This window comes from Eretmochelys imbricata, chromosome 19 (genome assembly GCF_965152235.1).
Source record: "Eretmochelys imbricata isolate rEreImb1 chromosome 19, rEreImb1.hap1, whole genome shotgun sequence".
Classification (NCBI taxonomy): Eukaryota; Metazoa; Chordata; order Testudines; family Cheloniidae; genus Eretmochelys; species Eretmochelys imbricata.
The window spans coordinates 2803029-2829681 of record NC_135590.1 but is presented as its reverse complement, the minus strand read 5'-3'; the positions used below and the strand labels follow the sequence as shown (position 1 = coordinate 2829681).

The window sequence follows — 26653 nt, the reverse complement described above, 5'->3', positions numbered from 1 at the left end:
GGTGGGACTGGTTCACAGCCGTGACCCGCGGAGATGCAGCTGCCTGGTCGGAAACAGGCCGTGGGAGGGGAGCCTAGAGCACGAGGGGCAGGGGAGGAACAAAGTCTGAGTCCCCCTTGTTGTTGAAAAGGAGGGCGAGCCCGGTGACCGGCTCCGTGTTTGTGACTGGGCTGCAACGTGGGTCGTGTGTTACAACAGGCTTTGCCCGGTCAGGGGTGATGGGGCATGAACTGTTCTAGAACCGGGTTTCTCAGCCCCACCGGGTTGTGACCTGAAATTGGGTCGCCAGAATCTTTCGTGGTGTCCCGTGGTGGCTGCTGTGTCTCTGGTGCCACGGGGCTGCCTGGAGTGGGCTGCCATGGTGACCGTGAGCCCAATTTGAGGGGTGCTGCAACCCCAGATGTTGCAGTGCCTGGAGTTGCAAGCCAAGTCCAGTCAGCCTTTCAGAACCAGAACTGCCACTCCAGGGGTGGGGTGGGATGGGATCTGCAACCTGACACCTTTCATTTCTCCTCCCCCCCCCCCCCAGCCTGTTTACTGGCTTGCGATAGGCTATCAACATTTATAAATTGGTCCTGAGCCAAAAAGGGTCAAGAAACCACTTTTCTAGAAGATCTGCCTCCCTTGGAGGGATATAGGCAAAATCACTGAAGATAATATTTAGTCAGTGCCAATGTAATGTTATTAAAATGTTAAATTATTTAACATGTATACTGCAGTATAGTCTGAAGGCCACAACCAGGTTGGGCCCCCTTGTGCTAGTCACTGTATGAACATCTGATAAAGGACTCCTGGTGACATGGATGTGAAATGCTGTGTATTCTACTTCCAGTCCCTTGGGAAAATGGGATTCCTCAGAATAATTTAGTAACCTATTGTTTAGAGAGACAAGGTGTGCGAGGTAATATCTTTTATTGGACCAACTGCTGTTGGTGAGAGAGACAAACTCAGGCTACACAGAGCTCTTGCTTTGGTCTTCTGTGTAGCTTGGGAGCTTTTTCTCACCAACAGCAGTTGGTCCAATAAAAGATAATACCTCACCCACTATGTGTCTCTAATATCCTGGGACTGACACAGCTATAACAACAACAATGCACATACGCTGTTTCCTGATCTGATATTTAATAATAAATACTAAATTTAGTTGCTGAAGCAGAATGTAATTATGCCAAATATTTATCCTTTGACTTTTCCCTGCAATGTTTAGAAGTTAAGGATCTATAAAACTGCAGAGAATGTGGTGGTTGTAGTGGAATTTTACTCTAATGATTTTATTTTGTTGTAAGTCTCATAATCATACTTGTACCTTCTGTATAGGAGGACTAAAATGGACAAAGCTTTTGTCTAAGACCATCTAGGTCACTTTTTGATAAACTGGAAGGGACATCACAGTGATACGTTGCTTGCTTTGCCCAAAGACTAGATCTGCTCCCCTTCTAGCTCATTTCATACCTTGAATAACAGTGTCTAGAACGCTAAGCTGGAGTTTCCAGCAGTGCAGTATGTTGTCACCAGGCTGTCTGGCTATCCAGCTTCTAAATCATTTGTTTCTGCTTTTAGAAATGGCAAAGTTTTACTTTGTAATGACTATAAGGATTATTTTGGCAGACGTATTTAATGTAACCTGTAAAAATATAAGACAAGCTGGACTCCAGCTTAACTGGGCTCACTCATGTAATTTAGACCTGGAACTTGATGCTCCCCAAAGCTGAGGCCAGTACCTTCACCCTTTATCTAAATATAATAAATTTATATTTAAACCCATTCCTAACTGACAAGTGCCTAATATGGGCTTTGTCATCACTCTTGCCTTCTGCCAAGCCTCTTAGTGTTCCCTGAAGTTGAAGGTGATGTGACAACCACTCTGTGAGGCAAGCTCAGAAGGAATGCTGCTCTGAATATGGCAGGTACTGAAGATTCATGCCACCTCAATACATCTTTCTTATGGGGTATCTGTTTGCTTTAGACTTGTAAACCTGGACCCAGATAACTGTTTATAAGATCAGGAGAATGAGGTTTGCAACTGGTTTGTATAGCATCATTTCTCACTCGACTTCTGCTGGGATAGGGGGAGACAGATATTCCAACATGAATCTTCTAATAATCCCCAGGAAAACTGTGTTTCTACTCAGAAAGAAACATTATGGGCAAACTCACTGAATAGAACAAGGAGCAAAGTACTTTGTGACATAATAGATTATGAGACTACAACCACTTGCCCGCTTCATAAAACTGACCAACTTGTGCCAGTGCTAAGACATGACAGTGATGGGTGCTGTATGCTAACTTAGATAATTAAATGCAGGGAGCGAGTCTTCTGCCTGGCTTTGCAGCTGCTTCAGTCTTTGTGGAAGTGCCAAAACAGAGTGCTTGTTGGTGTGAATATTGAGTCACAACAGCAGATGCAATGCCTATGTTCTTCTTGTGTGCTTTTCCTCACATTATTGTTTGGCAAAGGCAGTTACTTTTTTTCCCTCTTCCCTCTGGCACCGAAATCAGGGAGCTAGTGTGCATCCTTATGGTGATAAGCATAATGTATGTATCTAGTAAGATAGTAGCTACAATATAGTGTTAAGGCATGCTGTGTATGTGTATAGCCATCTTGTCAGTCAGATACTGGTATCAGGAGAGCTGCTTCTGTTTGTCCTGTCTGTTGCTATGAATTCTGACCCTCTTTGCAGTCCAGGAAAAGGATGTACAGTATTTCTCAACAGTCGGCTTGTAAACCTTAGGCCTTCAGAATTTGCTGAAGAAATCTGATTCCTCCTTTTTGTGATTATTTAAGTGCTTAGATATCACAATGAAAGGCACCTTAGCGATACCTGAGATAGAACAGGCAAGAACTAATCCACTGGGAGAAAGCAAAGCAGTGTGAGGAAAGGGCTGAGTAATGAGTGGCATTGTCACCTGCTCTGATATAAGGTCAGTTGGAAAGGCATGTGAAGCAAGGTAGTTATTCTGGAGAGTCATGCAAAATGTATGTTCTTGAAGCACAGAATACTTCAAGGAGTTCTGATGCCTTGCCATAGTTCAGCTTTTCTTGGAATCTGTTTTTCCTCCTGTTCCGGCAACATATCTACAGTAGTACAAAAAGTAGTGCTGGTCTCTCTCTTGCCAACTACAGAAGACACTATGCTGAGAGCCAAGGGAAAAGAGCTGTCTCAAAAAGTTTTGGAGAGTGCCATTATAGACACTGCTGGTTATGAGACTTATCTCAAAGCAGAGGGACCAGTGACCTTGATCGTTTTTTGAAATATATTGATAGTTTTAACATCTTGAGTCACTGTATTTAGTTATCCCTGAACAAATCTTTTCTGATCCTTTAAGATTAAGAATGTGTCATTAACTTATGAGGAGTAATTCTTCCTGCACCAAAGGGAGAATGTTCGACAGCTCTGGACTAATAGTTGTGGTGTTATACAGCTCTGTCTTCATCCTGGGCTTCTCTCTGCAGGAGGAGGCAAAGTGATTGTTCCACTGCAGTGCTGAACAGCATGTAATAAACAGTGAAGATGCAGAAGGTCTTATCACATGCTAATGGGAAAACCCAAACTGATGTGCCTGGGCAGCCAAAGTGATCTCCCGGTAGCCTTGGGTGTGCACCTTCCTTCTGGGAAGGAATAGTAGGCTTGAAGAATGGCTAATTGCTGTTCTGAAGGCAGAATGACAGCACAGAAACATTTTGCCAAGCTCTCTCTCCTCCTGTTCATAGCCCTGTGTTCTTATTCACCGTCCAACTCTCTGTAAGGAGACCAAATCTGATCTTGTAAATATGGGCCCATATAACTCCCCATCTAGTGCCTTTTTAAAATATTTGATGCCTAATGTGCTCCTGAGCTATCTGGTAATCAGTGGCTGGCTGTGCATTGGCAATCATCAGTTACAAGTTCTAATTTATGTGTGAGGTGGATAAAAATCAGTGATTTTTTTTTAAAATTGGATTTTTTATTTAAATTGGATTTTTTTGATAAAATGCTTTTTGAGGGGAAAAATCCCTATCTAAAGATGGTTTTAATTAAGATACATTATAGCTCAAAAAATCTCATCATGGAATAGGGATTATAAATTGTAATTCTATAGAATGAGACAATACATTCATGTAATGATTCAGAAAAGGTTTGTAAATGAATTCCAATAGTTCATGGATTAGGGACCTAATCTTATGGGATTCCAGGGGCTTCTGTATAGATTATTTAGGTTAATCTTTCTATCTACCCAATGGGACTCAGTTCTCAGTCTAGAAGATGCCATCAGAGGGGCTTAGTTTTGAAGTTCTCAAACTGTGGATTTGTGTCTCTGGAGATAACATGCTTGTTAATAGCAAAAATGCTTTTAAGTAAATAAATAAAATATAGAGGTGAGAAATAACAGACCTCAACCCTATTGTCCCTCTGCAAATTAGTGTACACAGAGTCAATCCCTTACCTCTCTCTAAAAGTGCAAAGTTTCAGAAAGTTCAATGAATAGAAGATTGTTGGGCGCGGAATAGGTCTGGGCAAGGAGAAGAAGTCTGGAGATAAATGTGAGAAGGGAGGGACAAGCAGTAGAAGCAAAAGTGAAACAGTTTGAGCAGCATATTCCAGAAGTCTTGAGATCTTTCTGAGTGTAATCTTCATTGATTTGAGATCTACCATACCATTCTCTCACTAGAAGGGAAAACCTATAATGGCAGCAGGCCATAAAGGAGACCAAGTTAGGGAATAAGAGCCATTCAAGAAATACATGTTTGCTGATGATCTTTTAAAGAAAGTCACACCAGTGAACTGGTGGAAGTCACTTAAGCACTTGGATTCAGAGACTGTTGAAGTGATGATCTCACTTTTCACAGCAGTAGGTTCTTCTGCTGGTGTAGAAAGACTATTTTCTTCCTTTGGACTAATTCATTCCAAATCGAGAAATCGTTTGGGACCTGGCAAAGCAGGAAAGCTTATTTTTCTTTTCCAGATTATGGACAAACAGGAAAATGAAGGTGAAGACGACTGAGTTAGCTGCAGAAGCCAATATTTAAGTTTCTCACTTTGACCTGGCTGACACAATCGATTTAATTTTTGTGGTTTTTTAAATATTTCATTTAACTATTTTAGTTAACAACAATTTTAACAAAAACAAACCTGATTTTAAAAAAACTTGAATGTTTAACTAAATTCAAAAATTCATATGCTTGTTTTGTTAAAATATTATGTGTTTGTTGTTGAAGAAAAAAATCCAGAATACATAACGTTGTTGTTTTAGTTAAATAAAACCATTTAAATGTCTGTGTGGTGATGTTCTTCTCCTAATACAGTATGGCAAGAAAATCTTACAAATATTAATGATTGACCTGTTGAATTGGAGATAGTTCACCTCCCATGATATTCATAAATATCTGCTTCAATTTCCTTTGGTAAATGAAATAACCAAACAATCATTCATTTTCTTATATAGCTGTAAAACTAATCAGAAAAGTTTTCAAAATAAATCACTTTAAAAATGTATATTGTGTACCTTCTAAAAATGAAACCTTCATCTATCTCTGAATTGTGAAGAATATGTATTAACGTTATAACAGCCAACAAGAAAGCACTTTTATGTAGAAATACATGATTAAATCGAGTCTTTCTGTCTAGTGATTTAAATCAAATCCACCCTGCTTACGTGTGGCCAAACATGGTGCTCTGTACTTTACTCAAGTGGTTATCTGCTTGTAGAAGTCCTGTCTGTGATCATGCTGAGATATGCTTTGCAATTTCTGCTCATTTTACCTTTTGAAATCACCCTCATCTCTAAATTACTTTACCTGCCCTGCATCTCTGCCCTGTCCTTGACTAGCGTCACATTGCGGCAACCCTTTCTTGGATAACAAGCACTATGTAGAAGGAGGATTGCTTGAGTAGTGTGTGAGGCTCTGTCGTCCTTGAGCTGTATGCACTGTCAGTTTTGGGAGCTTAAGACTCAAATTTAAACATGCCAGATGGCAGCCTTGCCTATATGGTGAAGCAGGCCCCTTGCTAATTTTTTTAATTTGAATTGCTTTAGTGGTGCTGTTCTGTGGTATGGGTGTTTCTAAATGAAATATGCATAGCCTGTATTATAGTGCTTGGCGCCAAGGCCATTGAGGGTTATCAGCATAATCCAGCTTGGTTAATTCAAATAGTTTTGCAAATTCCATTTTCAAAGCAAGCAGTCAGCCTTTCAGGTTAAATTAGAACTGTGTTCCGAATGTTTATTACCAGTTAGGCATTTTGAAATTTGGTAGCCAGATAAAGAAGTGGGTGTCCTTTAATGTGGTCATACTATCAAGGGTGTTAGTCGAAAACAAAATGTACTGAGTGAAATTTGCCACTGTCATAAAGCAGGTGCAGCTCCGCTAAAGTCAATGGAGATGCATCAAGAGATTTCATTTTATGTAGCGTAAAAAAAAAAGTATGCTGTTGGAGGCCATGTAAGCATCTAGGTGGACAGATGAAGACTGAGGGTGTTTTTGGCCGTGTGGGCACTCCTTGTCCGCTCAGTCCACCAGCTGTGTAAAATAATAGTGGCCAGTTGCTCTATTTTCAGCTCTTTGGTTTTGTCTTTGGAGAATGACGGTTTGGCTTGTCAGAACTGGATAATTATTTAAGCAGCCGCATATCCTTAATGCTTTTCCGTAGCTGGAAAAGCTAGGTTACTTTGAGCTGTATTTAATACCTCGGTGTGTTCAGGTAGTAGTTGCCTGGCACAGAGAATGTTTGAGGTCATCTGACTCTTTTGTTTTAACATTACTTATGATGGTGACAGGGAGGGTGGTTGTTTGTGTGCGAGAGAATATTTTTGCTTTTCATTTATATAGACTAGTGTAGGTCTGCTGGCATTGACAAATGTGTCTGAGATAGATTTAATAGCATTAGGTTTCAAAAGGTACTGTGACTCTGGAAAATATTTGGAAGATAACTGTTTACAGTGTCTCATGAGTTAATTGTAGCGATTACAGCCATGGTGGCTCTCCTTGCAGTCAGTATGTGTGTGTCCTTCGAACATACTGCATGTTTACAGACATATATTGCTAGAGTCCTTCCTTCAGCAAAGATAGACTGACTGGTTTCACCACTCAGCAGCCACGTGTGGGGTGATTGACAAGCTGGCCTGTACATTTTGATGGCAGATCCCTGAATGAGGATGAAAGCACATTTAAGTGCCTACAGGAGCTCACCTTGGCCTACTCTGTTCTCTTAGTGCCCTGAAGTGGTGTCTGGAGAGAAATATCTGCCATTTTGAAGGTTCTCTGGGTGACTACTTAAGTCTAACTCCCTGGGTCTCTTATGCTGGGAAACATCTTTCTGCATTCTGTCTCTTGGTGAAGAGCATTATTGCATCTGAAAAAGAGGGGCAGGGTAATGAAAGTGATCACTGCTACTAGCCGGGAGAAAGCTTTGAATTTCTGCTTCTCTACTTTGTAATATTGGAGCTGTGAACAGTGATAACAACATGGCATTACTTTTTCACTGGCATGAGACGCATGTTTGCATCGTTTCACTCCATGATAACCGGAAGCTGCTGTTTTATAGAACACAGTGGCAATTCAGAGAACACTAAAGTACTGGGTAGTGATGGGCAGAGTATTTTAATCTCAGTGAGGCAGCATTGGATTTTTATTCAGTAGTCTTTCACTGACCTTTTCTTTTCTGTAAAGATGCGCATGGTCAGAAAAATTCAAGCTTCTTCAAATAGGAGAATATGCAGGCTGCCTAGCAAATAATTTATGGTGCACTGACCGTTCTGGGCAGTGTCAGTAGAGCCATGTAGCTTTATTCTAGAATGATGCAGCATTGTGAAGGGATGACTGGCAGTTGCTGGGATTGTTCTCAGGAATACCTTCCTCTGAGAAAGAAGTTCCCTTCTGGCTTCTTCCCAATGTAATGAGTCAAGTGTGTGTGTGGTTTTTCCCCTTAGTCTTGTGTGTCAGCTAGTAGCATAATTTTGATTTCAGCTCTTTTATAGCTCTCTGCATGTATGCTGGGCTCTTATTTTCAATTATCCACTGTGGATAATTTGCATATTCCATTATAAAGTTTCAATGTTGTATAGTCTCAGGGCAGTATAAAGTGATATTAACTGGTACCTGGTCTGTAGGAAATTTGTAGATTATTTTCACTATAATAATGATCACCCTGCAGTTTTCATTACAACAGCCCTAGTGTTACCCTCACACCACATCCCTCCATACGCAGTGCAGTATTTCTGTACAAGGAAGAGGGAAATATTTGTGTTCTGGCAGTCTCTGTAGGCCCTGAGCAAGGTTGGGGTTACCCCCTGTGCAAGGCTGTACAAACAGAGAAAACAGAGCTATGAAGATAAGGCCTAACCGATAAGACAAACAAACAGAAACAGACAACAAACAACTTGTCAGGAGTTACAGTGCAGTTTCTCTCTACTTGTCACTCCATAAAAGCCTTTTTCACCCATCCTCCCTCAATTCAGCTACTAATCAATCTCCTTCTCAGCCCTTATTCAACCTCCTTCATCCCTGCCCACTCCATGTATGACACTTAGCCTTTCTCTGGTTGTAACTAATAAAATAAAATTAAAAAAAGCAAAAATTTCTCCTGGCCATTTCAAAGGAGCCTCACTACTTCTGGGGAGGGGGGATGTACAGGGGACCCACCTGTTCTCTCCCTGCCCCCACATGTAAACTGGCAGCTCTGGCTCCCACCCACGTTGATCATTCGTTTGTGATTTATGATGGTAATGTGGCTGTAAGAAGATACTAGCGATAAGGAGAGGGGAGCTGTAGTTTCCAGAGACAGCCAGAGTGTGTGTCAAACTTGTTCTCATTTGTATTTCACTTCTCACAGCAGAAACTAAACTACTAAGCTTAGTGAATAGGCCCCTGGGTTTCATACTGTAAACATGGAAGCATTGCTTTTTTGCTCCTTGCTTCTGATGTTTAAATTCTGTCCCCAGGAGCGCTAGATCTGTTATTAAGAAGACCAGTTTCGATGTGTGGGCAACAAATATAAAATAAATCAGCATCTAACTTAAGTTATTATTTATTGTTTGTATGGTATCATAGTTGTGATCGCTTGCTGACTTAGGGCTTTATAACTAAACTACTTTGCTGACACAATTGAATATTTGAAACTTTTTGGTACTTTGTGGGGAGGAGTGCAAGGGAGAATGACTAAACTCAGTGGTCTACCTTTCTTATCCCAGTAAACCTACATGTGTGCTGATACATGATTTCTTTTCTTTAGAAATTGGGGGAGAGTTTAACCATTTGCGACAAAGACCAGGTGTTTAAGAGCTAAGAACCACAGTTAATTGGAGACTTACACAAGGTATGTAAATACATTCTTGTCTGGTCAATTTTCAAATGCAACTTGTTTGCAAAGAATATGTGCTCTTAAAAGGTGTGAGTAAGGGGTGTGGAGCTGATACCACAACCTCATTGAAGGCAAAACCAAGCAAGCCATTGATGTAAGTAATCATTTTGAAGAGGTAGAACTTTGGAGAGTCCTGCATGGCTAATTTAGATGGTGTGAGTATCTCACTGCCTGAAGTGGGACAACTTGGGTATTTTAAATCATCACTACATGGAAGTTACAATTGTTCTTCTGTTAGAGGGAATAAAAATTAACTGCAAATGCTATTCCTATCTTCTCTACTCATTGAGGCTATCACACTGATAAGGAAATAATCTCTCTTGACAGCTGGGTTGGCAATTTCCAAGGAAAAGCTAGTTTAGGACAAGATGCTGGTAAATACCAGATTAAACCTGCTTTAAACTGGGAAAAATAATTGCGACAGTGTCCAGCAAGTTCAGCAGGCATACAGCAAATCTTTTCAAACTATGGTTACATTCATTCAAAACTATGGAATAGGCTTGGCCTATCCACTGCATCAGAGTTGGTCTTCTGCTACAGAATGCTGCATGGCCAAATGGATCTGGACTGGTATCTGCAGCTCTGCGTGCTTCTGATTGCTTAATGCTTCAAGCCTACAACTCTGAACTGTTGTTGTTTTCATATAATTGAATGTTTTTGTCTTTTGTTTATATAATACTGAAATATGAATCATAACATATAATTTCCTTGAGAAAATACCGAACCAAAATATATGCAGACATTCCAATGTTCAGTATTATACTTACATATGTTACATAATATTTAGTGTTACACCCACTGCAGTTTTACTTTTTATTTGTACAACCCTAAATTAATCTGTGTATCTACTGCCTTATTTAATCACTATTTGAATATATAACTAAAGCTAAGCGTAATGTGATGTGTAATGTAATGAAACAGTTTTTTAAATAGAAAATGCCTTAAACTGGTGCTAACTAGATTTTCCTGGGGTAGAAGAGACCATGTTTTTCTTGATTAAAAACCACTTCTGGTAAATACCATGCCATCCTTGCTTGATGGCGTCTGCTGCATTGTCATTCAATGAGCCTGTTATCCCTCTTGCCTTATTGATTCTGAATTAGGCAAGCAAACTAACAAACAAAGCTCTCAAAAATTGACGTCTTAATTAAGAGTTGTTTTCTGAGTCAAAGTGATAGGTGCCCTGTAAATATCTAAAATAAAAGGTAGTGATATATGTATACGTGCACATTTCTTGTAAAAAACAGATCTGATTTCTTTTCCTCCTCCTGCTAGTCTTACAGAGCTAGTACACCTTTTGGAGAGTGATCTGGAGTCTGTCGTGGCTCTGAATTATACGAAGTTCCAGTTGCAGATAATTTTTATCACTGGTGTCTGTGCATGAGCCAGAAAGAACTCATCTTGACTCTGAAACACTATAACCCTGGAACAGCACACGGAACTACTCAATCTCATTTTTAGGCAGTCACTTTTGAGAATATAAGAGCACTTCGATGGATTGAAGCAGTGGGTCGAAAGAGTTGCAGCAAGAAAGTTATCAGTAAATATGTCCCTTTTTTCTCTTAGAGTGGGTTTTATAAAGAGTGCTGTAAAATAGCAGCAGGACAATGTCTGGAGTGGGGTCAGTTTTCCTCTAGCTAAGAGGGGTGGGAAATGAGGTACTTAAAAATGCGATAAATGACATATAACTTCTAGAACAACACTGCTGCAATCTAGCAAAACATGAGTATGGTATATTCTGTGGCGATGGGTAGTATAGGACTACATCATGAAAAGATAATCAATACACAGTTCAGGGCAACTGCACCTCTGGTTTTTTTCCCTCTGTGGTTCATCAAGGGCACCCACTCTACCCTCCGGGCTCCTCAGACATCACCTCTTTTGAGTGGAGACCTGCGTGACTCTCCATCCTGACCAGGGTTTTTCCAAGCTGCACAGTTCCCAGCCTATGCTATGAGATCCCCATCTTAGCCAGACTGCCTAAATTGACCAACTTCTATACTTTGCTTTCTCTCCAAAGGCTCTAAACAACACAATTGCTGGCAGTTACAAGTTACCACACAGCCCTTTAAGGAAGCATGTTTATTGTTAAGGTGGGAACATTTCAGAGAAAACATATTAAAACCAATAAAAGAACCTACACACATGCTAAAAAGCTTACCAGAGGTCACCCCAGATCCAACCTTGGGCTCTGGTAGGTGTCAGTCCTTCAAAACCTGTAATTGGATTTTCCCCATGGCTACAAATTCATAACCGTCTGATTCAGAACCAGAACAACTATGAATACTTCAGTCTTTCCTTTATACATCTTGGGCCTTGGATCTTGGCCTCAGGTGATCAGCAAACAATAACGCCTCAGGCCATAGCTTCAGAAGGCTTGCTTTTTGCATAACCGAGATGGGCAATTTGCGTTAACCTCTCCCCAGGCGTTCCCAAGGAAATCCAGTTCACACATTGTCCCAAAAGTCAGGTTTTCCTTCTTTGGTACAAAGAAAAGGAATACTAGTGGCACCTTAGAAACTAACCAATTTATTTGAGCATAAGCTTTCGTGAGCTACAGCTTACTTCATCGGATGCTGTAGCTCACAAAAGCTTATGCTCAAATAAATTGGTTAGTCTCTAAGGTGCTACTAGTGCTCCTTTCCTTTTTGCAAATACAGACTAACACGGCTGCTACTCTGAAACTTGTTTGGTACATTTTCCATATATTCCTTTGAACCCCCAGGTCTCACTTCTGTCACATGTCCCCATCTTGAGAGGTTATATACAATCCCAGACCACAATAATAAATGAACCATTCATTTAATACAAGTGACCCCAAAGATACATAAACTTATTTCAGTCAGGTCTCCCAAGGATATCACAGGGAATTGCCCTATCTATCACAATCTGAAACCATTTTGTCTTTCCACTTTTTCTGCTGGGGAGGGTGGGAGTTAGTCAAGGTTCAAATAAGCAATCAAACCACTTGTTTTGGGAATAAACATCTGATATGGTTTTGCAGCTTGTAAATAAAAGCTGGTTTCAGAGTAGCAGCCGTGTTAGTCTGTATCCGTAAAAAGAAAAGGAGGACTTGTGGCACCTTAGAGACTAACAAATTTATTTGAGCATAAGCTTTCGTGAGCTACAGCTCACTTCATCAGATGCATGGGTATCCGATGAAGTGAGCTGTAGCTCACGAAAGCTTATGTTCAAATAAATAAAAGCTGTTCAGGTTAATCTTTTAGTAGTCTAGTCTAAATTTCTAAAGGATCTTAATTCTTCAATATTGGCTGTAATTGTTCATGTTGTGCATCAGAAAAGACCCCAAAGGGACTGGGATTCAGTTGTTTTTAGCATTACTCACTATTTCTTTGGAAATATGACTTCCAGAGTTTTGCATGTAAAGTTGTGCAGTTTTAATGAGAGTAGTATGTGGAGTCTGCTGGTTTCCAGACTACACTGGAACTAGTGACCTGTGGGGGTTGGAACTTCATTGGCAGACACGCCATTTATTTTCCTTTGGCTGCATAAAAAGTAGCACAATAACTTGAATTATGCATATGAGTCTAGTCTTCCTTTCTATGAACTGATTGGTGAATAGTTTTGTTATGCAAAACAAAGGGGATCTTTTTTGAGCATTTCCTGCTCTTCTTGTGGGGTGTGAAAATCTAAACAGTAATGGATCTCCAACTGCTTCCACAAGGGCGCAAGTCACTGTACCAGCTACTCAGGAGTTGGCTACACTTGCGAGTTACAACAAAATAAAGGAGTCCTGGGCACACTAGCTCCCTACCCAGGCACCCTGGTAAGGCATGTCGAGTGCTCTGACTCTGTGGCTACAGCGCTGCTGGTACTCCGCCTCGGCGAGTGGAATAACATTTGCTATGCCCCCGCTGGAGCACCGCAGCACCAGTGTAGACAAAGTGTTGCATTACTGCGCTCCGATTAGCCTCCAGAACCATCCCATAACCCCCTTAAGTCAAGTGGCCACTTTTGTCATTGTTTTTGAATCACTGTAGGAATGGGGATATGCCCTTTGAAAGCTCTGTTTCTGAGAGCTGGCATGCTTATCTGCTCCAAGACAAAGCAACCATTAGTGTGGAATGCTGTGTGGTGGTGGGGGGGGTCTGCTGCTGTCTGAACTTACAAGACAGCATGCTGACATGCTCTCAGCCCCCCCCAAAACCTACTCTCCACCCCACCCCCCCACATACACACAACACACTCCCTGTCACAGACACACACGCCCCCCCGCCATTTGAAAAGCACGTTGCAGTCACTTGCATGCTGGGATCGCTGCCCATAATGCACTGCGCCCAATGCCGCTGCAAGTGCTGCAAACGTGGCCATGCCAGCGCGCTTGAAGCTGTCAGTGTGGACAGACTGTAGCGCTTTCCCTACTGCACTTTACAAAGCCTGGTTTAACTCAAAGCGCTCTACATCTGTAAGTGTAGCCGTGCCCTCAGTATTAGTAGGACATCACTATGAGGAAATTATTATTAGTTTCGAAGTGAGAAATTTTGATGGATGTTCTTATTGCTCATTTACCTCTGTTCCTTTGCGTGCATTTGGAGGAAAAAAAAAGTCATGACTGCAAAATCCATTTTTTCTCTGTATCGTGGAAACTTTTCCTTTGTTCATTTTTACTGTTGTAACAGAAAACCAAGGTCTCCAGCTTTCCATTACAAATATCCAAAAGTTCTGGACACCCGGTCAAGGTTTTCTGTTGGATGTATTGGTATGTTTGGGATCCAAATTATTTAATGACTTTAATGAAAGTCTAGGCTTCTTACTCTGTGTGATTTATAAATTCAGTTTAGTGGTGAAGTAACTAGCACCGGAGTTGGAGGCATTGATTAATTTATAGCTAGTGGAATTATTTGGAAATCTAATATTCCTGATTAGTTCATTTGTTCTGTTTGGAAAAGTGCTTTGACCTGGAGCCATAATGTCTTGCTATAAAGTACTTTGGTCATTGGTTCAGTCACATACATAGCTTGATTTGTGTCAATAGTATTGGAGAATTTCAGCAATCCAGATTATAGAAAAGTATATCTGGGAATACTAGAAAAGCAAACACTGTCATCAGATAAATATCACCCAAGAAGGTGTTTTGGGTTTTTTTTTCCCTCCAGAAAGTAAAATGTCTTGCAGATTGTCACTTCATACTGTGGAGAGGTTATACTTAAACCCTACTTTTCTATGGTTGCACTGCTGAATATCCATGCCAGGAGACTAAAATTCAGAATGCAACTGGAAACCAGGTTTTCCAAGAAAATGAAAGATGGATCAAGGAGTACAATCAAGCCTTTTGCTTCAGGAGAGACACTTGCATCAAACAGCCAATCTTTCCTTCTTATCAGAGATGGGGAAAACTGCAAAAAGTTCCCAGTTTCTAGACTGGATGGCCAGAAGGGGCCATAGTAACTATAGTCTGAGCTCCTGTATAACTCAGGCTATTGAAGTTCCCTAACATAATTCCTTGAGCAGATATTTTAGAAAAGTATCCAATCTTGATTTAAAAATTGCCAGTGATGGAGAATCCACCATGACTCTTGGTAAATTTTTCTAATGGGTAATTACCCTCTCTCAAAAATGTACACTGTATTTGCAGTCTGAATTTCTCTAGCTTCAACTTCTGGATTCTGTTTTACCTTTCACTGCTAGATTGAAGACCCCATTATCAAATATTTGTTCCTCACATAGGTATTTATAGCCTAGAATCAAGTCACTACTTAACCTTCTTTGTTAAGCTAAATAGATTGGGCTTTGTGAGTCTGTCACTATAAGGCATGTTTTTTAATCCTTTAATCTATTCTCATGGTTCTTCTCTGAACCCTCTCCAGTTTATCAACCCCATTCTTGAATTGTGGATACTGAAACTGGGCATAGTATTCCAGCAACAGTCACACCAGTGCCAAATACAGAGGCAAAATAACCTCTCTGCTGCTACTCAAGAGCCCTCTGTTTATGCATTCAAGGGTCACATGAGCGCTTTGGGCCACAGCATCGCACTGGGAGCTCATGTTCAGCAGATTATTCACCATGACCCCCAGATCTTTTTCGGTGTCATTGCTTCCCAGGATAGAATCTCCCATTGTGTAAGTATGGCCTTATGTTCTTTGTTCCTAGATATATAGGTTTACATTTAGCCATATTAAACAACATATTGTTTGCCTGAGCCCTGCTTATCAGCAAATCCTGATTGCATGCAGTTTTCGCCTCACTTGTTAGTTGTGTAAGGATCCAGTCATCCTGTTCTCAGGTGTGATTTGGTGGTCTGTGGCAAACACCAGCTAATACCCCATCTTGTGCTTTATTAGGATATTGATCCATAAGCATTCATGATCATTTTCATACGTTTATTTTAGAATGGAAGAACTGCATCCCTTGATGTGTTGTTTCATCATCCACTTTATTATGCATTAGGGACTCGCTCTCAATGAGATTTGTATGATATTCCACATGTTTGATTCCAGAACCTATCTGTGAAATGGCTATTTGGAGTTATGGGTGGAGTTCCTTTGTAAACGTGAACTGTGGCTATCAAATGGAAACACACAGCTACAACTCCTGAAATTAGATTATAAACTATTAATGGGGTGTGATGTATGTTTAGGAAGGGTAGTCTTGTTAAAACCCATGACTGGATGCTGGGATACCTGAGTTCAGTTGCCAGATCAGTCATTGACTTGCTCTGTTACCTTAGGCAAGTTGATTGACCTCTTCAAACTTCAATATCCCCATTTTATATATGGGGATAACACATCACCACCTGACGGTGTTGAATGTTACAGTACTGCAAAATGTTAAAAAACCTGTAAGCTTTATAAGGGGCTTATATCAGAAATACTTGTTTTCCAATGTGGAGGTAAACTATGTGAGGGCAGAAAAAGGGGATAATTTGTGTGGGAAATAGAAAATGTAACTAGGTAGCATGGAGGGAGAACTATTAACTTGAGAGTAAAAGCCAGTGAGTATTTTCTCTGGCTCTGCAGTTGATTTCTGATGTATGTTTAGAGCGCCCTTCTTAGGGGACTGACATTTTTCTGATATATAAAATGGCATCGGTGAAAACTGGTGGTGTAACTTATGGATCATACTTCTGAGTAATCTAAAGATTTTAATTTATATTCTTTAAAATATGTTGGATTTTCTTTTGTTATAAAGCATTCCTTTGTGAAACTCATCTTTTGTATTTGTCATACCTTGGATGCAAATTTGTTTTCCAGCAATCAGTGAAATATATAGGTTTTAATTATTTTTTCACTCTCCATTGTTTGTCACACCCTTTTGAGAGTTTGCTGCTTGGCAAACATCTTTTCCTTCCTATCTCCATGTTTTTAGTGGTCTATGTTTTTCCTTTGTTTGGGTCAGCTTGGCGCTAGGAACAGTTTTTTTTTGGTTGCTGCAGCAGCAGGAGAAACACCATTATGTTTCTGTTCTGTTGGCTGTTCATATTTCTTGTATGGTAACAAGTGGAAAAAAAGCATTTAAAATCTAGACATTTCCCACAGGTTTATGATAACTAGGACACATTTTTATAATGTTCCTTTTAAAAACAGACAGCCTTTTCTTTTTCTTTTTTTGAACTAGTGTTTAGGGTTTTGGTTTGTTTTTTGTTCTGTTTTCTTATGTAAATTTGATTCTGGAGTATCAGTTCTCCCTCATTTGATGTTTACAACCAACATTCTGGGTATATTACAATCATGGATACAATTTTTTCATGGTAAAATTAAGCAAAAATCACAGAACAGTCATGGGGGGGGGAGGACAAATCAGGGTATGGTCACAGCGGGGCTGAAGCCAAAGCCAGAGCCCCGCTGTCCTGGGCTGACAGCCAGAGAAGTCATGGAGATCTGTTAAAGTCACAGAACCCATGACCTCCGTGACCAAATCGTATCCTTAATTACAACCAAGTGATTGAGTAAATGGGATTATAATTTGCCCTTCCCAAGGAGGTCTCTGTACTTCTTACTTTTTGTCTACCCTTGTAAGAGTTTAACCAGAACATGTTCCCCCCTCCTTTCTCCCATTCAAGGCTGTTTTAAGAGATGCCAGTTCAGATAAGTTCTTGGGGTTTCACCAGTTCTTCTGCCAGGGTCATCATATTCTAATAATTTCTTACTTCTCAGTTAGAGACTTTGCATGATGTTTTGGTCTCTTTTCCAGAAATTTTGTGTGTTGCAGAACCTGTAAACAGTTGGTGAAAGTGGATACTCAGATGCTGATTTAGCTTTCAAGAGCTGATTTTTTTAAATTCTACACAGGTGGTAAAATAGAATTAACCACCATTTTCTTCCTTCCTGAAAAATGAGCTGAAATCTGTCTGTACAACATTGGCTAGCAGTGTTTAGGTGGACAGGACTTTAAATTAGCCTTAAATTGATTTTTAGCCTATGGCACCATGCCAAACATCATGGGGAGATGCTAATATCCATTTTTTGAACCCAGATTGAGAAGAAATACAATTGTTGAAGGGGTAAGTGCTTTTAACAGCATTTTGCAAGCTACCTTTGGGATAGAATGCATTAGCTATTAGCCATCAGCATTACACATCCAATAAGACAGCATGTGATGGCTGTTGTAGCCAAGTGGAAGCAATAGTTAGACGGAATACCTAAACCGAAATTTAGAGTGAAGGTCTCTGTGCTTGGGGGAAGGCAACAGGGGATCTTTGACAATTGAGTGGTGAGGACATCTGGCACCACCAGAAGCACAATGCTCCCAAACGCCGCTCTGTGTAAAAACAGGGTGTTGGATAAGCAGAGTTGCAGTGCATAGTAAGTATTTGTTGTTGGAATATGAGTGATCTTCAGTTAATTGACTTCTTGAGAATGAGACACTATACATCATTATTAATTATAAATATAAAGTATGTATTTATACTTTTGGGTGTTTTTCAAATATCCAAATAGGGGCTACCCTCTGCCTCATGATAAAAATGTATGATACCTAAATTCTTGCTGTGCCATGACATTGATTCATGGTATCAGAGACAGCAAATACTTATCCTTAGAAACTGAAGTTCAATTTTAGAAAGTTTAGCAACATATAGTACACCAAATAATCTTGTACCGGGAAGTTATTAAACCATAAATTATACACTGAGTTTTTTTATTGCTATGCAGCAAGCTGTTGCTGGAGGCCGTATGTTCTGCATTTCATGTAAGCTTGCAAGCATGTATTTTCTCACTCTGCCTGTACATGTAAAATGAAATAAGACTGTAATTTTTAAGGATTGCTGCTTCTTTCTTTGATAACTTTTCCAAATCAGTACTTTCCACTGGTTATGCATAAAGGCATTGCTCAGCAGTGACACATCTGTTGCAAAACAAACAATTGATGTCCTAAAATAAGAAATTGCACTGTATGACATTTACCCCTTAGGAGGCTTCTGCTAATTTTATAGTTCTATTTTTCAAATGCAGTGTAATTTGCTGGAAAAATCACTAGTGCTTTGTCTATAGAAAACTATTTATCACTAAATACCACAAAACAGGTGAATTTTTAGTAGAATCAGGAATTACATTAAAAAGGGGAGCGGACATTTTTTAAAAAGTGATGGTGATACCTGAATTGTACTGTTTTTGTTCAAGTGTGTTTTTCATTCTGCATGAAACAATTGTAATCGTGTAATGTAAAGTAACAAGTATTCGACTGTCCAGGAAATCCAACAAACTCAATTGACTAAATGATTCTATCCTTGTAATTTCACTTACCGGGGGGGAATGGTGCCTCAGGCTGGTTAACTAATACATAGATTGTTCTGTTTCAACGTTACATAAAGAGAATAAACATATTTAATGTCAATAAAATAGATTTATTCTGTCATTTCATATTTCATTGTTTTAGAATACATTTGGATGGGGCCCCAGTGTTGCTGTGTCTGTATCATAGGGAGTATCCCACGCTATTAATTCAGACAAAAACCAGTTTTGCTTTATAATCTGGAAGAGCAGCTGTTGTAGAGACCCTAGAATATTGACCAAGCAATTCCTCAGAGCACCATGTAAATTCATAATGCAATTTTTTTGAGGATCCTTGGTGCTGCTGCTTAAAAAAAACTATGTAATACTGTGTAACAGACTTGAAAAATATATTTGAAGTTGCCCCCTTGCTTGCAGTAGGGTAAAACATTTTCTGAGTCAGTGCAGTAACAATAGATATTTATTAGCATTGGCTTAGTAAGGGTGGGCAAGTTTATAATGATTATATTTCCCCCCTCCCTTTTTGGGGGGGAGGGGGAGGAGAAGCAGCTGATTCAGCAAGGTACTGACTATCTCCATTCAGCCTATAGACTGTCAGTTTCCACGGCAGGTACTCGGGAATCATCATTTTGCAGAATCAGGCCTTGTGTGGCACAACTGACAAGTTTTCAGAATAATCTTTCAAAATATCTGTAAATAACTTTTCTATCACACTGTGAACCAAATTTTTAACTGCTTGATGCCATTACACCTCTCTTAAAAGTTAGATTAGTTACAGCAGTTTGGAGTTTCATATGGGAAAAATCAGTCTTTGAAAGTGAATAGAAACTAGGGTAAGCGGAGCTATATTTGACAAAGCTAGTGTCTCCTTGAAGTAGTCAAGTAATTAGAACCTTGTTTTCAAAGCAAATTTGGCGTGAGTTAAAGTGGCAGTGTTGTCCAGGAAGATTCCCTTTCAAGATGGTAGGGCAGATGCAGTTATTTTAAACCACTGATATTCTGTGTACTGTACTCTGATTTCTCTCATTAACCTCCATTAAGTACCCAGCATTTTGCTTATATTCTAATCTATGAAAGGGAATTACAGTGTTCTGCTTTCTTTGGAAGCTCCCAGTGAAAATAAAAAGCAAAGTCTGCTTTAACATTGCTAAATAGACAGGTTGTGTTGTGATTAAAAAACATAAAATTCTCTACAGAATAATAAAATTTAAAAATAGGCTAATGTGGGATATGTTTGAAACTTCAACAGACTTGTATGGTTATCTTCTTAGAAAATTATTGTAATAAATAACATTGAGTACATAGATATAATTTTCTGTCTTAAGCTTTCATACACCAGTAGGGCATTACCCGCAGTACTGTTTTTCTTTTTACTTTGGATTCACTGAAAAACTCCAACCATTTTAAAATTCTGCCTTTCAAGTTTGGCTTTTGAATTCTGTCATTGCCAAGGTGCCTAATATTCCACACACCCCCATACACACACTTCTGAATAATGTGTGGGGGGAGGGATAGCTCAGTGGTTTGAGCATTGGCCTGCTAAACCCAGGGTTGTGAGTTCAATCCTTGAGGGGGCCATTTAGGGATCTGGGGCAAAAACTTGTGGATTGGTCCTGCTTTAAGCAGGGGGTTGGACTAGATGACCTCCTGAGGTCCCTTCCAACCCTGATATTCTATGATTCTATGTCACGTTTTTAGTAAGGTGTGTTAAAAGCATTCAGGCTTATGTTGATCCATGCAGTCTTTGGCTATGTCTGCACTGCAGGTGCTACGGTGGCACCTACAACACTATAGTATAAACACATCCTGTGTCCGCGGAAGGCGTTTTTCCATTGATGTAGTTAATCCTTCTCGTTGACCTAGCTGCATCTACAATGGGGGTTATATTGACCTAACTGTAGCACTCAGTGTGTGACATTTTTCACAGCCCTGCGCAACGTAGCTGGTCGATCTAATTTTTAAGTGTAGACCACCTCTTAAAGAAGATTGTGGACTCTGTGAATGAAAGCTCATTTAATTATGCAAGACCCCAATACTACAGCGGGATGTGCGTAAGTGGCCCTTCCTCCTGTTACAGAATTCTGCTAACTTCAAGGGATTCTGCCTGTGTGGTTTCCATTGCTAGATCAAGCCTTGACTTAAGAAGTAAAAATCCACTAGAAAAGTAAAATAATACTGAGACTTCATTTTCTGAAGTAACAAAACCAAAAGGTGCTTTCAGTCTTCTGTAAGATTTAAATGTTTTTTGTACCCTTGACAGAGAGAAGTAACGTTGACGTAGTTAGCTGTGCCTCTTGTATTTCAGACAGGTTTTACCATTACCTTATCAGAGTTGCAGAGCGGTGCTGCTGGTAAACAGCTTTTATGCAGCTGTCACACATAGCAGATATAATCCTTTTCTTCTTCTTTTTTTTTTTTTTATGAGGCTGGACTGTTCATTTAGAACAGCAACTTTAATTGGCTTCATGTCATTAAATTTGACAACTGTCTAGGATACTGAAGTAAGACCATATCATTTTCATCTTTCATTTATTATTATTATTTATTATTTATGGATATTCAAGCTCATCAAAAACTGTTCCAATAATGTTTTTCTTTAATGAAAGTGGCAGATCTTTCTCCTTGCACTGAAGTGGAGACAGTGATTTTAGTTCAGCTTTCATCCACAATCACTAACACAAAAGTAGTTTTGGTTTAACAATAAAACATAAAGTAATCATGGCAGGCTCAGGTACTGTAGTAAGTTCTATAAGGGTAAGGACATTTCTTTCTGAGCAGGATAAATGGCAGTGCACCACCTTTTGAAAATTGCAAATGGTCACTCCTTGCTGGCATGCTTATTTTCTGTGCGAGGGGCCAACAGGATAATAAATCCTTCTCTGAGAAACCTGGTTTGAATCCAAATGTTATCTTAGGGATTCCTTTGTCAAGATTGATATGGAAAGTTTCCCAGGTCTTGATGGGGGAAGGGAGGAGAGCAGGCAGGTGTCCTATTTCTTAGTATGAACAGTGCCTATTGGTTTGAGCGTGCAGGAGAGTCCAGATTTTGGGTTGTTCTCTAGGGCTTGTCTCCACTTAACAGGGGATCGACGCGCAGTGATCCATCCACCAGGAGTCCATTTAGAGGGTCTAGTGCTGACCTGCTAAATCGACCGCCAATTGCTCTCCTGTTGACTCTACTACTCCACCAGAATAAGACGCATAAGGAAAGTCGACAGGAGAATTTCTCCTGTCAACCCAGCATGATGTAGACTCCGCAATAAGTCGACCTAAGGTATGTCAACTCCAGCTACGTTAAGCACATAGCTGGAGTTGCGTAACTTAGGTTGACTTAGCCCCTAGACATTTGATTGTCACGCGGCGTTGGACTCTCAAATGTCAATACAGCAGATATGACAGGTGCAAGTGGTAAATGAGGATTGGACTATGGTTTCTTTTATTCAGGGAGTTAATGCATAGAATGAAAAATATTCCACTTGGGCACTAGAGTGGAAGGAGAAAGAGTGCCCCTTCTCGTTCCTTTGCCAAATGTGCATATTAAAAATGTAAAGACAGCAGGAAAGTCATGATGCTACAATGTTGCTTTGGAGCAGTTTTCAGTAAGTTTATAGTACCGGAATGCAAGAGAACGTGCTAAGGACATGGTTTATTTTGGTTTTGTGTGTGTTAGATTATTACATTAGCTCATGTCTGGTGTAGATAGAGATGTGTCTGCCTTGTTTTTCAGTATTTACATTTCTCATGCAATTTGATGTACTCCAGTCACACTGCACTTCATAAGACATGGATGGATTATTAACTTGAAAATGAACATGCTATAAAACATACTTAATATGCTGATAGCTGGCTATTCTGTTTTATAATAACTTGATTCTTATTCCATGCCCCTAATTTGAGCTAATACTTTGAACTCCTACGTCACCTTCCATTCCAGGATCCCAAAACACTATACAGATGCAAAGTACATCTCTGATCCCTGCCCCTCCTGCCATCTCCCTGGAAGGCACACAAGTGTCACCACTTTTTACAGATGGCTAACTTGAATTACAGAGTGTAAGAGGAAAGGAGTACTTGTGGTACCTTAGAGACTAACCAGTTTATTTGAGTATAAGGTTTCGTGAGCTACAGCTCACTTCATCGGATGCATACTGTGGAAAATACAGAAGACATTTTTATACGCACAAACCATGAAAAAATGGGTGATTATCACTACTAAAGGTTTTCTCTTCCCCCCCACCCCACTGTCCTGCTGGTAAGAGACTTGTCTAAGATCAGGTGAAGTCAGTAACAGCACCAGAAATGGGGACCAGGAGTTTTTATCAATATTACAGTTCCTCCCTCTGCTAGTAGTTAGTTGTTGAATCCAAAGCCTGTTGTTGCAGGTAGTTACCAAGTTGGCAAACTGAATGTTTTCAGAAGGAACTGAACAGCTGCATTTCCACTCACGTCAGCAGTATAGAACCCTGACTCCTTTTTGGAAAATATAGGTCGGGGAGTTGTGGCAACCAACAGTAAGTGATCTTCAAATGATAACGATGTGGCTGTGGGCAAGGGCTAGATGAGTTGAAACAATATAAGCCATTCAAGTCAGTAATTTGGACATTGGAAAGTTGCTGTGTTTAAAGAAAATTAAGTTTCAAATTATCTTCCTTTACTATGAAGTTTTGTTATTTCCCTGTCTAGACAAGTGGCTTCCACTGCTTAATTATTCAAATTACATTTTGTACTTAAAAACAACTGTTTCTGTGGTTTTCTATTTAGCATGCTCTTGGAGTTCAGATTTGCAGAGTACAAGTACGTTAAAGAAGAAAGCATTTTATCTTAGCCATTATTTCATTTTCAGTTAGTTTAAGCAAATAAAGTCAAGTTTAACAGTTGCTAAAACTGAACGATTTTCTGGCATTGAACTTATTAAATTATAATTAGGTTGTGAGCTGTTTGGGTGAGGAATTGCCTTTCTGTAGGCAGCATGTACTTCATTTTGAGTGCTTACTATAGTATAAGCAAACTGCAAGTTTTTATTTGCTAAATTGGTGGTAAAACAGAACTGGCCAGATTGGGAGTAGGTAAAAATTAATTTTTCTTTCCCTAACTAAACGCATCTTCTGACAGAAACTCTACAAAGCATTATTCTTTTTCCTGGTCTCTGAGAATGCTGAGCCTAATTGGTTCTGTGGCATTTGAACATTAAGGTGTACATGTAAGCTAATTTTTTTTTATTCCATTGATTACTAAATGTTCCTAGCTTTATGGTAGATGCTTTACAGACAACTATGAAGACAAATGAAGTGTTTCTTTTGGTAGAGACCAGTATTTTTGCTTGCTGGGCTTGGCAACGTATTGTGTGATCTGTGGTATAGAAGTTCTCTCTAGGATTCTTGAGTGTCATCTAGCAGGCTACGAGTTTTCAGCTATGATGGTGTCTACAGAATTTGCCTGGATATGTTGGGATTATTTTCTGCTTCAATCCTTTCACATGTGTTAAAGTAATAATTATAGATTCCTTGAAAGATATTCCAAAAAGGAATTGGGAAGGGAGGGAATCCTGAGAGATAATGTAATAGAGGCCACAAGGAAAAAAAGAGGAGAAACAGTTCTAGAAAAACGCACTGCATGTAAACTTCAGAAATGTTCTTGTTTTGACCCGTGTCTTGGCATAGGAAAATGTTCTTAAAAATGGGCTGGAACGTAAAACTTCTGATCTATAATCTCAGCTTCAGTACTGCAGTCTTGAGTGCATTACCTCTCTGCTTCACTTTCCCTGTCTGTAAAATGGGGAATAATAAAGCTTGCTTACTTCATGGGTGTGTTGGATTAATGCTTATGATAAACTACTCTGAAGATAAAAAGCAGTATTAAATAATAAGCATTAAATTAAGTGGAGCTTTTTAGCTGAAAGAGAAATTTGTATGGAATACATAAAATAACCGTACAAAAAGATACCTATGAGATAAGTATGCTGGGGAATAAGCTATAAAAATAGAAAAGGGTTTTTCTAGTAAAAGGAGAAAACTGATCTAACATGAGTGAATTTTTCCTCTCATAAGATTATGAAAGGCAGCACACTCTCACAGAGCTTATTTTTCATAGAACATAAGACAAATTTCCCTGTCTTCCATCGAGTCAAAACAGATCACAATAAAAATGCATCCGGTGAAGTGAGCTGTAGCTCACGAAAGCTTATGCTCAAATAAATTGGTTAGTCTCTAAGGTGCCACAAGTACTCCTTTTCTTTTAATAAAAATAATGAAATTGTGTGTTTAAAAAATCTCATGATTATGGGTTTCTCGGAGGATTGACAAAACATGGATAATAGCGTAGACCCAAAGGAAATCTTTGAGATTGTGCATTCAGTAAAGTAAGTGGAACTGGTGGTGAATAGTTGACTTTTTTTTTTTTTTTAAGTCAGGGTGGGGGTGGTTTGTGAATTTGATATATTAGTTGCATACCCAGAGAAAACGAGACACTTCCGCTATTGGACCTTGTTGAAATGAGTCTGTTTGTAGGAATGTTTGATCTGATTTACTTGTGCAAATGGTCATCTTTGAAGAGCCATTTACATTTACTCTTATGTTCCATTTTTCTGAAAATTGCAACCCTTTATACGGAATTATGTAATGAAACCTTAATATATGATTCACCCATTAAGCCTTGATATATTCATATTTAAATAGATAGGTCTTCTACTTTACACGTTCACGTCAGCATAACATTCCTGTAAAGAACTGCATCTCTTGGCTTGTAGCTTCCTTTAACGTTAAGAGAATTACGTGCTCCAGGTCCACTGACGGCTAACAGCATAGGTTAATAATGAAATGTGTTTTGAATTGGCATATACTGTGAAATAAATGCTCCTGGGGAAAGTAGTGGTTTTTTGTCTGGAGAGTTAACTTGTCAATCTGTAGTCATGGAAATGTAGAAATCTAATACAGCTTCAGGTAGTGCCTTTGGCAGTCAGTCCCATGGTTTCCTTGGTGATAACACTGGTAATGATCCAGAAGGGGAGATATCAGGCTCCCATGGTATGCCTGATTGGAGGTACAGGTTGCTGTAAAACACACAATTAATAATTTAGAGAACAATACAGAATAGCAAACCTGGCTATATGAGCACGGTTAAGTAGCAAGTACAAAATACAGGGTCAAATTAAGAAGTTATGTCATGTAGGCATGGAAAAAGAAACTGGTTGCCCTCCCACACTATAATACAGTGTTAAAAACCTACCCATCCTAATTTATATACTGTCTGTACTCTTCCAGGGGCGCACCTCAGAATTTGGGAAAGTCTGATAGAAAAGTTTCAGAGTAGCAGCCGTGTTAGTCTGTATTTGCAAAAAGAAAAGTCTATCCTAACTTTGCACTGTAGCAGCTAAGTGCCAGCATTTCAGTAAATAGATCTACTTAAATCAGTAATCTAGAGCTATGACAATGACAACTGTTGTTGCCAATGAAAGGTCAAACTTTCATAGCAACTGTACGGAATCCCTTCCCAGCCCTCACAGAAATTGTAAGAATAAAGATGTGAACATTGTTTGTATTCAGCTGTCTCCAGGTACCTCCTAGCCACATCTAAGAACAGAACTTAAGGATGAATAAACAAAAGAATCAGGAAATAGCTTTCTGT

The 26653-nt window shown here is 39.5% G+C and overlaps 1 protein-coding gene across 5 annotated transcripts in view; it reads left to right on the top strand.

Moving 5' to 3' along the window:
- Window positions 1–26653, top strand: part of THRAP3 (thyroid hormone receptor associated protein 3) — a 69965-nt gene that overhangs the window by 791 nt on the left and 42521 nt on the right. For 3 of the 5 annotated variants that reach the window (XM_077838074.1, XM_077838069.1, XM_077838070.1), the window contains exon 2: window positions 9210–9293. The gene's annotated coding sequence lies outside the window, so the exon portion shown is untranslated. Of the gene's footprint in view, window positions 1–9209; window positions 9294–10613; window positions 10879–26653 lie in introns of all 5 variants that reach the window. The other 2 variants (XM_077838072.1, XM_077838073.1) reach the window with 1 other exon arrangement.